General features: G+C 41.0%; 1 pseudogene; it reads right to left on the reverse strand.

Annotated features, from left to right (window-relative positions):
* Positions 1 to 1,911: 1,911 nt before the first annotated feature.
* On the reverse strand, positions 1,912 to 12,567 carry LOC125510350 (annotated as a pseudogene).
* Between the last annotated feature and the right edge of the window lie 1,038 nt (positions 12,568 to 13,605).

A 13,605-nucleotide genomic window follows, 5' to 3' on the forward strand; every position in this document is an offset into this window, starting at 1 on the left:
ATATAGTTTGAACTAGAATGTGTAACCTCGCTAGGAGGCTTCCCTTTTGAGTTTTGAAAGAAGGTGTACGGAATTACTTGCTAAATATGACAGTGGGCTTCGTTTGATGCAGAGGGGTAAACCCTCCTTTTCAAGAAAAAGCAAACATTGCTTTCTCGAACACAGTGTACCGCTAAAATTGTAGTTATTTCCTCTGTCAGGAATTAACTGTCGCTGAAATGAGTCAATTTACACATACACTCATTTCAGCGACAGTTAATTCTGGATGGAGGTACTTAGTCATTTTGATGTGTTCCCTTTCTGAAATCATTCAAAGGTGAACCATACTATAAATCACCTTGTTGATTCAGTTACTCATCATGGTTATCCGATGAAAATCCACCGTGTATTGTTGCCCATTCTCGTGACTTGCAGTTGGTCAGTTTAGACACCAAAGCTTCTTAAGGGCATGTACTACATGCCAGCATGAACAGCTGCCCCATATATCCACGTGGGAGGAAAGAATAGTGTGGACGAGAGATGGTTGCCTTTAGGCCAAGATGGGATCTTGCAAAGGAGCGTGCCCTAAGAAAGCATGCTGTTTGCAACATTGATAGTCCGGCGGGAGGGCTCTGTTTTAAGGTAAAGCATGCTCCTCACAACATTGATGATCCGGCGGGAGGGATCCATTTCAGTTTTCTTAGGCTTTGTGTCTTGCTCTAGAAGGTGAGATGGCGGCGGTTTTCTGAAGATGGAATAAGTTTCTCCCCACCTTGCCCCCATCCCGGTGGTGTGCCTAGCATTCTTAGAGGGCGGGTGGAAATGTGTCTTCGGCATATCTCGCAGGATTTTGTTGGTGGTTGTCTTTGGTGGATCTGCTCTGATCCGGTCTTCGTTTGTCTATGTTCCTGTGTCTTTAGGTTGGATCCTTCTGATCTACCGTTCTCTTCATCGGTGGCGGTTGTTGTTCTGGTGCATTAGTCCTATAGGACCTTAGCACGACGACTTCCTGACTGTCTAGTATAATAAGTTTTGTCTGGCTTCGACGGGGATGGGGCGATGATGGCGGCCGCCGGGGAGGGGAGGCGGAGAAGGCAGACCTGCTTCGTAACGTGGCGCACTTAGATTTTACTCGATGAGGTGGCACATTGACTGACGTGGAAGGTTGCATGTTGATGTTGATGTGGATAGTCTACATGTTAAGAGAAATCATCTAATGGGGAGCTCCTATTTATATATAGAAGACTAGAAATAGTTGTGTCTGGTTTGGACTCATTGGTGGCGTTTGCAAAGCACGTACTAGTTTTGGTAAGGTTGGAGTTTGTATCCGATTACGTTGGTTAGCTTGATCGTTAGGCCGGCAGCTTCGGGTGTGTATATACACAGGGAAGGCTGTGAAATATTGGATCATACCGAGAAAAGGAGAAAGAAATAAAAAGAAAAGCAGGCACGACACATGCCTTTGGCTAAAAAAAATTTGTGCACGTGTTCATCGTCTAGTTTGATGTGATCTATCTTGTAGGAGAATTTCCAATATACTTCGTCAAATCAGCCTCTCAACCAAGAGGTTGCAGATTCCCATCAGTTAAATGTTTGTCTTACATGTCAAAACTCTGTTTTTCTGCATCTTGGACTAACCAAGAAGATCACCGATTCCTAACGAAATCGATGTAGTGGCCTGATGGAAGCCTAGAGTCTTTAGTTGATTTAGTATATTGGGTGTATATCCCATTCCAAAATGAACTCTTAATATGCTAATAAGTCGTTTCACATCAGTTCCGTCTATCTCTTTACTATGGAAGACCAGATTGGCCCATTCCGCCATACCTAAGTACCCCCCCCCCCCTTTCGGCTTCCAAACAAACTGAAGCGCAACATATATGTTTCACAGGGAAATGTTATTTCCCATGTCTAAGAAAACTTGTATGCATTTCACCTCCCCTCAATCTCGGTTAGAGTAAAGCTATTCCTAGAGTTTAGGATACCATCTCCGATTTGCTCAAGTTCCACGCTTCGCTGCGTAAAGAAGGCAGGGCATATTGGGCATGGAAGTGTGGTGCTTCCATTCTCGAGGACGAACACCACTGATGAAATGAGTGGCCTATCACCTGGGTTCTCTTGGACACACAACAGTGCTACATGGATGCAAAGTGAAGCTTCATCCAATGAACAAGTATCCATGATAGATGAGTCCGCCAATTCATTTATCGTTCCTTCCTTCCACATATTCCATGACTGAAACAATGACGATTATTAGAAAACATCATCAATAACTTGATATATTCCTATATTTAGAACTTCACAAAATTCTTCTGTGTATACTTACATATACAATGAGGCTAGGGAAGCCCATGGTGTGACAATTTGAGATTCTCTTCATATCAGTAATAATCTCAAGTACTAGCACACCAAAGCTGTAGACATCAAACTTGGTAGAGAAGACACCTTTCATGGCCTATTATGGAGACATGTAGCCACTGTATGACATTGCACTCACATAGATTAGTAAACATGAATTTAACATGCTTTCAAATTTACATGGTTTATACTTTTGAAATTTTTACTCACTATGTTCCCACAACACGCTGGGTGCTTGCATTCTGTTGGTTGTCGCCAAAGATCCTCGCCATACCAAAGTCGGCTATCTTGGGTTTCATCTCTACATCAAGCAATACATTTCCAGCTTTGAGATCCCTATGAATTATGGTCACCCTTCTATTATATTAAACCGTATTGTCCAGTCCAGTATTAATCTTCTTGAATCAGCTTTACAATAAACACATGTTAGAAAATGTTGTGGTTTGTTTTCGGGAACTATTGATTGTTTCTGGAATATGTACCAAAAAGGACATCATCTAAGCTTTTGTTCGGCAGATACTCATAGACCAATAATTTTTCATCCCCTGCACCACAACATCCAAGAAGTCGAACTAAGTTTCTATATTGCAATTTGGCAATTAGAATTACTTCATTCTTGAATTCCTTTGTTCCTTGTTGAGAAGCACTACTTAGCCTCTTGACAGCAACTTCTTGGCCACCTAATAATCCCTGGAGAGTTTTAAGGGGGACTTAGACTCAAACTTTTCAATGAACAATTTAATTATACTAATTTTAGAATGAACTTCAGGAATTTGCTGATCTATCAAGATACCTTGTAGACCCTGCCAAATCCTCCCTGTCCAATCATACATGTCTCGGAGAAACTGTTTGTTGCTAGAGAAATTTCCTCAAAGCTTACAAATGGAAATTCATGGTCATGTGGAGGGTCTCCTTCCCCAAGTTCATCAGAGGTACAAATACCATTCAATGCAGTATTCTTGTATTTTATCATTTTTTTTGTTCTTGCCTGAATGCACAATGTTATAATTATTCCTCGTTTGATGAGTGTATGATTAACATAAAAATAAAGTGTTACTTCCTCCCTCCCATAAATGAATCTAATAAGATCTTAAATTATGGGATGGAGGGAGTATATTTCACCACTAGAACTGTCCATGTATGTCTACTATTCTCTCATGGACTAAAAAACCAAAGCAAATATAACCTTTATGCCATGGTGGGAAATGGTTGACCTGACAAAATGGTGACCCCCAATCATGTAAATTAAGTTACAACTTACATGTGTTACGAAAAACTACCTCTTCCTCCTAGCCTCATCCTCCCAGGTAAAGAGATGGTTTGGTTTCTCTAGCATGCACTAGTGCAGAACCGGGCAATAGCACCGGTTTGTAAGGCCCTTTAGTGCCGGTTCGGTAACCGGCACTAAATTGTAGGCACTAAAGCCCCCCCTTTAGTACCGGTTCAGCATGAACCGGTGCTAAAGGGCAACCACGTGGCACGAGCCAGCTCCGTGGGCGCGTAGGACATTAGTACCGGTTGGTAACACCAACCGGTACTAAATGTTTGGGTGTGTTTTGGTTTTATTTTTTATTTTTACTTTAATTTTGTGTTTTCAATTTAATTTAGTGATTGTTTTACATTATAATGAGTTGTTGAATCATTAGGTGAATGTACCATAGATTAGTTTGACTGGATGCGTGGATCCTAGCTAAGTCATCAAGTATATATCATATCCATATTATATATACTTGATCACCTACTTAAGTGATCAAGGTAATATGGATATGGCATGTACTTGATCACTTATCTAGAATCCATCCAGTTGAAACTAATATGCAATTTCTTTCATAAATGATATAATAACTCATCATCATCATCATCATATTAATATAAAAACTCTTGCATCATATATATCATCACCAACGGTTTTCATAGAAAAGATATCATCGAGTTCAACATGGTAATGATATTATAAGCGTTCATAACACCACAAAAGCAAATCACTCTTTGAGATTAGGTTCAGGACGAAGAACACGGACATAAGAGGACAAGTACTAAGAGCATGAACTAGCTAATTAATCACTCCTGCTGCTCTTTCTCAGGTAAAATAGTATAGAACATGTATAGCTTTGCTGATTCATCATATTGGAGCATGCAGATGAACCTGTCTCCTAATCATGGGTTGCGCTTCTGATTGCTGCCCCCTAGTATTTCTCTGTGATCGTTCACAATTTTGCTCCAGTCTTTTACTATTAAGCATTCCTCGCTATTAGAAATCCTGAATGCACTAAAGTGCATTGTAGGATATCTTGGCCGTAAGCTAACAATATTCATGGTACCTTTAGTGTCGATCCAATCAGGCACAACATTCATCGGGAGTCCCTGTTGAAGAACATCGTATAGTAACATACTTAGCAATGAAGTTTAGCTTAAAAAAATAATGTATGCAAAAGATGCACTGAGGAGAAATAGTAGAAATCTTACCATCTTTCCTAAATATATGTGACCGTAGTTCAGTACAAACACTATTGGTCACACATTTTGAGTACTAACATTTCTAAATGCAGCAAAGAAATTTGTCTTGATAGCATCAATATCCTCAAGCCATGAAACATAATGACTTGTCTCCTCGCAGTTTAGTTCAGCCCCGGGACAGTGGACGGTCCTGTCTACCAAGCCCCAGGACAGTGGAAGTAAGCTTTCAATATAAATTGAAATCTATTAATTATTCAACTGGTTCAAATAATCTCATATCGAAGACATAAATATGGTTGAGAAACTCACATAATGGTAGAACTGGAGGCGTCTGCACATCGACCCAGATGTCTCTATTACCTTCAATATCATCTTCCGGACGAATATCAAAGGTGATAACCATATCAGGCTCAAATGCATAAGCCTTGCATAGTGCTTGCCAAGTTTTGCTTTCAAAATAGGTGTATGTGTCTGCATTGTATAATTTGACGTTGAAGGTATAACCATGCTCGGTCTTCAAGTAAACTCCTTTTACCTCCATAGTTTCGTTAGTACTGAAACCTATCTTATCCAAGACAAAAATTCTTGCATGGCAGGGGATACGCTACTAGAATAGTGAAAAATTAAAATTAAAAGTTGAAGTAAATGAAGCATAAGTCATGCTTAATTACGAAAAAAGACTTGTCGTTGTGACTTACTGTATCCACTTCGAAGTTCTCATCCAGCTTGATGCTGAAGCATCTACCATCAACTAGAAAATTTCTGCCGCACAGGCCGCGCTGGTCTTCGCAGTATTCGCACATAATGAAATTGTGTTCGTCGTCAGACGACATTTCTATGTTCATAGGTGAAACATTAAACGCTTATTAGTTCTATTAACTCAACTAGTTCAACTAATTAATTGAACTAATTCAACTAAGCACTTACGAAAAATATACCTAATTAATTGAACTAATTCAACTAACTAGTTCAACTAATTAATTCAACTAATTCAACTAAACTAGTTCTATTAATTTTCTTACTAAAAATAAGGTAGCTAGTTCTATATAACAAAATGTTAATTAGTTAATGAAATCTCATATAACTAAATTAAATATATATCTAACATATAATTTATATCTAATTCATCTAACATTTGACATTAATATCTAACATATGTTCATATATAGGTGAAACATTAAACACTTACTAGTTCTATCAATTCAACTAAATAAATTAGTTCTATTAATTCAACTAAGCATTTACTAAAAATAAACTAGTTCTATTAATTATTTCTAAAATAAAGTAGGTAGTTCTATATAGTAATATTTTGATTAGATCATCAAATCTCATATACCTAAATTTTCTTACTAAAAATAAACTTGTTCTATTAATTTTCATACTAAAAATAAACTAGCTATATTAATTCAACTACTTCAAATCTCATATATATACCTAATTAATATCTAGCTATACTAATTCAACTAGTTCAACTTGTTCTAATTCATGTAAAATATATTTGACATTAATATTTAACATCTTTTTTCTATATAATTCATCTAACATTAACATTCTAACATTATTATCTACGTAATTTATCTAATATTAATCTAAACAACAGAAAATACAAAATAAGTAAAAACAATGTGTGTGTGTGTCTACGAGCGGGGGCGGCGGCGTACGGGCGGCGGCGGGCGACGACGGGGACGGGCCGCAGGCGAGAGGCGGCGGCGACGGGTGCGGCGGGGGCGACGGCGGTGACAGCGACGACAGGTGGCGGGGGCGACGGCGGTGACGGCGACGACGGGTGGCGGGGGCGACGGCGGTGACGGCAACGACGGGCGGCGGGGGCAGCGAGGGCGGCGCGCAATGGGCGACGGGCGCAGCGAAGAAGTTGGATCGAGAAGAAGTGGTGGTCGATAAAACTGATTTTTTCGTAAGTGCCATATATATAGGAGGGGTCTTTAGTACCGGTTGGAGCCACCAACCGGCACTAAAGGCCAATTTTCGCCAGGCCAAGGGGCGGGAAACGACCCCTTTAGTACCGGTACTAAAGGCCCAATCATTAGTACCGGTTGGAGCCACCAACCGGTACTAATGGTTGTGCGCTGCCACCGGCGGTGCACAATATTTAGTCCCACCTCGCCGAGCGAAGAGCAGCTGCACTGGTTTATAAATCCATCTGCGGCTGCTCCTTCGAGCTTCTCTATATAGTAGGCTTCTGGGCCTAACTAGGGCGCGCTGCCCTGTGAGTCTGCTGGCCCTTCTGGGCCTGCATTTGCACACCCTAGGTCTGGCAGGCTCACTGGGCAGCGCCCCAACAAATTTTTTATATAGTTTTTTCTTTTTTGCATTATTTAGTTTCTTCTATTTATTTTTGAGTAATTTTATATAGTTTTTTTCTTTTCTGCATTATTTATTTTTTTCTATTTATTTTTGAGTAATTTTTTTCTATAGTTTTATTTCTTTTCTGCTTTATTTATTTTCTTCTATTTATTTCTGAGTAGGCTTTTTATGACCCTCTCTACTCTGATACTCCGAAATGATAATACCATTGCAAGTTTCAACATTTTCAGAGTTTATTCTGTAGTGATTTTCAATTTCACAGTCATTTAGCTCCCTAAACAATTAGGTAAATGATCGAAAAACAACAAATGATGTGAGAACATGTTGAAATTGATGACGTCGCTTTGAATATTGCATACTGAACACAAAAGAAGTCCGGAGTTCAAATAAGTTTAAAAAACATTGAAGTGCTCGTGTAACAGATGAGTTCTCGTTCGAAACCCCGATACTCCGAAAGAGTTTGTCCAGTTTGTACACGAAGTGCGTCCAGTTTTTGCCGTGACCCTCTCTACTCTTTCGCACATGCTATGCGGGTGAAATGATGATACCATGCCAAGTTTCAACATTTTCAGAGTTCATTTTGTAGTGATTTTCAATTTCACGGTCATTTAGCTCTCTAAACAATTAGGTAAATGACCGAAAAACAACAAATGATGTCAGAATATGTTGGAAATTGATGGCGTCGCTTTGAATGCTGCATACTGAACACAAAAAAAGTCCGGAGTTCAAATAAGTTTAAAAACATTGAAGTGCCCGTGTAACAGATGAGTTCTCGTCCGAAACCGTGATACTCCGAAAGAGTTTGTCCAGTTTGTACACGAAGTGCGTCCAGTTTTTTTCGTGACCCTCTCTATTCTTTTGCACATGCTATGCGGGTGAAATGATGATACCATGCCAAGTTTCAACATTTTCAGAGTTCATTTTGTAGTGATTTTTAATTTCACGGTTATTTAGCTCTCTAAACAATTAGGTAAATGACCGAAAAACAACAAATGATGTTATAACATGTTGGAAATTGATGACGTCGCTTTGAATGCTGCATACTGAACAAAAAAGAAGTTCGGAGTTCAAATAAGTTTAAAAAACATTCAAGTGCCCGTGTAACAGATGAGTTCTCGTCCGAAACCCTGATACTCCGAAAGAGTTTGTCCAGTTTGTACACGAAGTGCGTCCAGTTTTTGCCGTGACCCTCTCTACACTTTCGCACATGCTATGCGGGTGAAATGATGATAACATGCCAAGTTTCAACATTTTCAGAATTAATTTTGTAGTGATTTTCCATTTCACGGTCATTTATCTCTCTAAACAATTAGGTAAATGACCGGAAAACAATAAATAATGTGAGAACATGTTGGAAATTTATGACGTCGCTTTGAATGCTGCATACTGAACACAAAAGAAGTCCGGAGTTCAAATAACTTTAAAAAACATTGAAGTGCCCGTGTAACAGATGAGTTCTCGTCTGAAACCCTGATACTCCGAAAGAGTTTGTTCAGTTTGTACACGAAGTGCGTCCAGTTTTTGCCGTGACCCTCTCTACTCTTTCGCACATGCTATGCTGGTGAAATGATGATACCATGCCAAATTTTAACATTTTCAGAATTCATTTTGTAGTGATTTTCAATTTCATGGTCATTTAGCTCTCTAAACAATTAGGTAAATTACCGAAAAACAAAAATGATGTCAGAACATGTTGGAAATTGATGACGTCGCTTTGAATGCTGCATATTGAACACAAAAGAAGTTCGGAGTTCAAATAAGTTTAAAAAACATTCAAGTGCCCGTGTAACAGATGAGTTCTCGTCCGAAACCCTGATACTCCGAAAGAGTTTGTCCAGCTTGTACACGAAGTGCGTCCAGTTTTTGCCGTGACCCTCTCTACTCTTTCGCACATACTATGCGGGTGAAATGATGATACCATGTCATGTTTCAACATTTTCAGAATTCATTTTGTAGTGATTTTCAATTTCACGGTCATTTAGCTCTCTAAACAATTAGGTAAATGACCGGAAAACAATAAATAATGTGAGAACATGTTGGAAATTGATGACGTCGCTTTGAATGCTGCATACTGAACACAAAAGAAGTCCGGAGTTCAAATAACTTTAAAAAACATTGAAGTGCCCGTGTAACAGATGAGTTCTCGTCTGAAACCCTGATACTCCGAAAGAGTTTGTTCAGTTTGTACACGAAGTGCGTCCAGTTTTTGCCGTGACCCTCTCTACTCTTTCGCACATGCTATGCTGGTGAAATGATAATACCATGCCAAATTTTAACATTTTCAGAATTCATTTTGTAGTGATTTTCAATTTCATTGTCATTTAGCTCTCTAAACAATTAGGTAAATGATCGAAAAACAAAAATGATGTCAGAACATGTTGGAAATTGATGACGTCGCTTTGAATGCTGCATATTGAACACAAAAGAAGTTCGGAGTTCAAATAAGTTTAAAAAACATTCAAGTGCCCGTGTAACAGATGAGTTCTCGTCCGAAACCCTGATACTCCGAAAGAGTTTGTCCAGTTTGTACACGAAGTGCGTCCAGTTTTTGCCGTGACCCTCTCTACTCTTTCGCACATACTATGCGGGTGAAATGATGATACCATGTCAAGTTTCAACATTTTCAGAATTCATTTTGTAGTGATTTTCAATTTCACGGTCATTTAGCTCTCTAAACAATTAGGTAAATGACCGAAAAACAAAAATGATGTCAGAACATGTTGGAAATTGATGACGTCGCTTTGAATGCTGCATACTGAACACAAAAGAAGTTCAGAGTTCAAATAAGTTATTAAAAATAAAAAAGAGGTGCAATGCTGGTTAATTTGCTTCAAGCCTTTCGGAATAGTGTAGACTGCACTGCAGATAGCTCAGTGCAATCTATGCTATTCCGAAAGGTTTGAAGCTAATCAACGTGCAAGTGAGCATTGCGCCTCTTCGTCATTGTCTCTGCACTCACGGCTTATAAACCGCTCATACTGCCTCTCTCTTGGCGAGGTGGGACTAAAAATCAGCTTACTAAGAAACTCTAGTACCGGTTCATGCCATGAACCGGTACTAAAGGTTTTCGTGGGGCCCCAGCCTGACCACAGCCGCACTGGCCTCATTAGTATCGGTTCATGGCATGAACCGGTACTAATGAGGCCAGTGCGGCTGTGGTCAGGATGGGGCCTGAACCGGTACTAATGATGCCCGCCCGCCTAGCCGTTGGAACCGGCACTAATGGTCATATTAGTGCCGGCTCAAATTCAAACCGGTACTAATGTGCTTCACATTTGATCTTTTTTCTACTAGTGATGTGTGGTCCATCTTATTTCTAGTACATCGCCAATATTGATTAAGTCATTTGCAACACTGGCTAATTTCATGCTCAAAACCATGTGAGGGGTTATTTCTATTGTTTCACGTATTTATTTATTTTGTAAATTTATATGGTTCACATTAGGAGAAACACTATAATACCTTTGAATTTTAGCCATGCGAGGAAAAATGCATAGGACTGCAACAACACCGGTTCCTAAAATTGCCAGGACAGTCCTCGCCACGGTGCTCTTTGTCCTTTCACCTGTGGAATGTACAAATACCATAGAATGGGCAATGACTGATGTAATCATGAAAGTATGTTTGTAAATACAAGGTAACTAGAAGGAGGGAGAAAATTGGCACCAGCTGCTACTTCTAAGCCTGCAAGCCGGAGATATAGCGTGACGCTGCCAAGCCCTTCGCCGAACTTCCCGGTGTCGATCAACTCCCCCGTCCAAATTAAGCACCTCGTCGCTTCTCCTCCAGACCTGCTGCTGCCTAGGTTGATGAATGAATACGCCACGCAGGAGCAATTGCTGCTGCACTCCATCGCACACTCCTACAACGAGCTCATGTTCGCGCCGGCAATCATGAACCTGTCCAGCGCCTTCATCTCCGTCAAGGCCAAGAAGCCGTCACCACATCCCTGCATTGCCTCCTTTCGTCGGCACCCGGCTGAAAACCTACCAGCTTCCCACTCATGCGTCCTTACTGGCTCGAAGCCATCGAGGCACTTGCACATTGGTATGGGTGCTACCGTCTCGTCGCAGTAGCCGTATGTACCATAAAAGCCGTACCGACTGCATTCCGATGATGGCCAGTTTTCTAGGACTACCCATGCTGAGGAGGTGGTACTCCAGCTCTGGAGCTGGAAATCTCCGGAGTAGGTCGCCACATACCTAGTGTGTGGGGCGCCGACAGAGACGGTGTAAGTGACATAGATCTCCTTGTCCTCGTTGACGACGGCCTGGTAGATGATGACGGTCGCACTGCGGTTATCCTGCTGGTATGGTGCTCACTCTTCACGACATTTTTAAAGCTTGGGCTCATGAACACCTCCTATTCTTACCCTTCAATATAGCTTTTAGATCCGTGATAGACAACTAACTTACTACATGAAACTTTCTCTTTTTTGTTCCATCCAAATAAAACAACATATGAACATCAGACTTTGCAAGATAGCAAAACATTCTTACTACAATGTTAGAAAAAAACTTATAGATTTTTTTGACCGACGTACATATACAAAATGAGATATTCTTTATTAAAAATGTTATTTTTAGTATTTATGATGCACGAAAAAATTGAAAGTTTTTTCCCACATTCTAGTTAGAATGTTTTGTTGTGCTGCAAAGTCTGAAGTTCATATGTTGTTTTATTTGAAAGAAATAAAAAAGACAAATATCCTTGCACGAATCGCGAGGTAGAGATGGATGGTTAGATAAGGAGATGCATCTAAACCTATGCTCTACAGAATATTTTCCCACGGGCCACTGCGGGCCACTGGGCGAGTCCCGTCCCACAAGAATAACTGGATGAGAGTGTCTGGGTCGACTCCATAGGAGAAGCGCCCGGGTGATGGGTCTCCAGGGTCCTTCCAGGACACCACACGGCTGGTGCCGTGTGTGACATAGCTGAGCCGTATCTTCATTTCTGGAAGCACCGTGTCGGTGAGGTGGTCAAAACTCTGCCATAATATAGTCCCATTCGGCGATCGGACAACGAGGTTGCCGGTGTTCTCGAGCACCGCTACCGGCGAAGAGGAGCTCGAGGTGGCTGTAACATCTGTCGTCCAAACGACATGGCCGCCACCACCGTCTGAGAGAACGAGGTTGGAGGTGTTGGTGAAGGATAGCCTCGGCAGCGAGGAAGTGTTGCTGGTGACCGGGGTCTCCCTGTTGGCTACCCACACGACGGTGAGCTCCGGTATGCTGCTGTACCATACGCCCAGGGACAGGCTGGCCGGACCGCCGGAGTGGAGTCGGAGAGACTGAAGAAGCCCAAGGCGAAGGCACCGTCGTCCGAGATGATGGTTGCGCCCGGTGGGAGCGGCTTGCCGGGGACAAGCCGGTCCTCGGCTGCCCGCAACGGCAGGAACAGAAGGATTAGAGCCGCGGTGTAGCAGGTGAGAGCCGGCCAATCCATTGATCGATCAGGCCGAAGTGTTCTGCAGTAAATTCCTACGTGCTCTGGCAATGAATCTACTAATCGTGCCCTGTTCCGTTGCTGATGCTGACATGCTGTTAGTTATTAAGGTGCAAAGTCCCGATCGATATATGATGCTTGGTCTTGCAAGCAGCAAAGGACTAGTGCTAATATCTTGACAAATTAGTGACCGGTTCCAGCACTCACGTAGTGTTGATAAGGAATTCGGCGATTGAAAAATGCAAAGCTTTTGGATTATTGTTCGAGTTGAGAGTTGACATTTCAGCCGTCCACGTCGAAGCAGCGTTACCGTAGTTACCAGCTTACCAGGGCAACGTCGCCAGTGTGAGCCCAAACAGTATTTTTCGAAACGGTTTTACCATTTCAAAGGCGACTGAACGCTCAAAAACTCCGGCCATATGACAGATTCGTGCTATTCAAACAAGAAAAAGGATTTTTTTTAATCTAAAGGCTAGCGATTGTTGATTGAGAATTAACCATTTTCATGTCTACTACGACACTCACAGAACATGAAATACATTTTGTGCCCACGCGCTCTGAAAGCCCGGGGCGAAGCACACCACTGCAACGTGAGTAGGAGGACAAGGAACACAACGAAGATGAATATGTCATGACAGCTTCATGAGACCATTTTAGACTTGGTTTTGTGTAGAGGAGAGAGACAATAAAAGAGAAACAAGAGGGAGTAGATATACAAGAATCCATCTCTATATGTGTTTCTAGATAAATACTATGAAGAAAGAGAGAAGGTAAAAAAAGATTAGTCCAATAGCAAGTGTTATATCTAACCTCATTATATGTGTGACGTGGGAGCAGCGTGGCTATACTATTAACCATGCTCTTAGATCACACAAGTTGTAGAGTTCGTCTTCACAACAGTGAAATACTTGTTTTATATCAAATGTCACTATTTATATACATTTGGTAAGAACAGCTATGAATCTAAAAAATTATTCTTATGGTATCAACTACCACCTCTGTACTGGTTTATTGGTTCCCATATTATTTTGTGTCAAA

Source organism: Triticum urartu, chromosome 5 (genome assembly GCF_003073215.2).
Source record: "Triticum urartu cultivar G1812 chromosome 5, Tu2.1, whole genome shotgun sequence".
Classification (NCBI taxonomy): domain Eukaryota; kingdom Viridiplantae; phylum Streptophyta; class Magnoliopsida; order Poales; family Poaceae; genus Triticum; species Triticum urartu.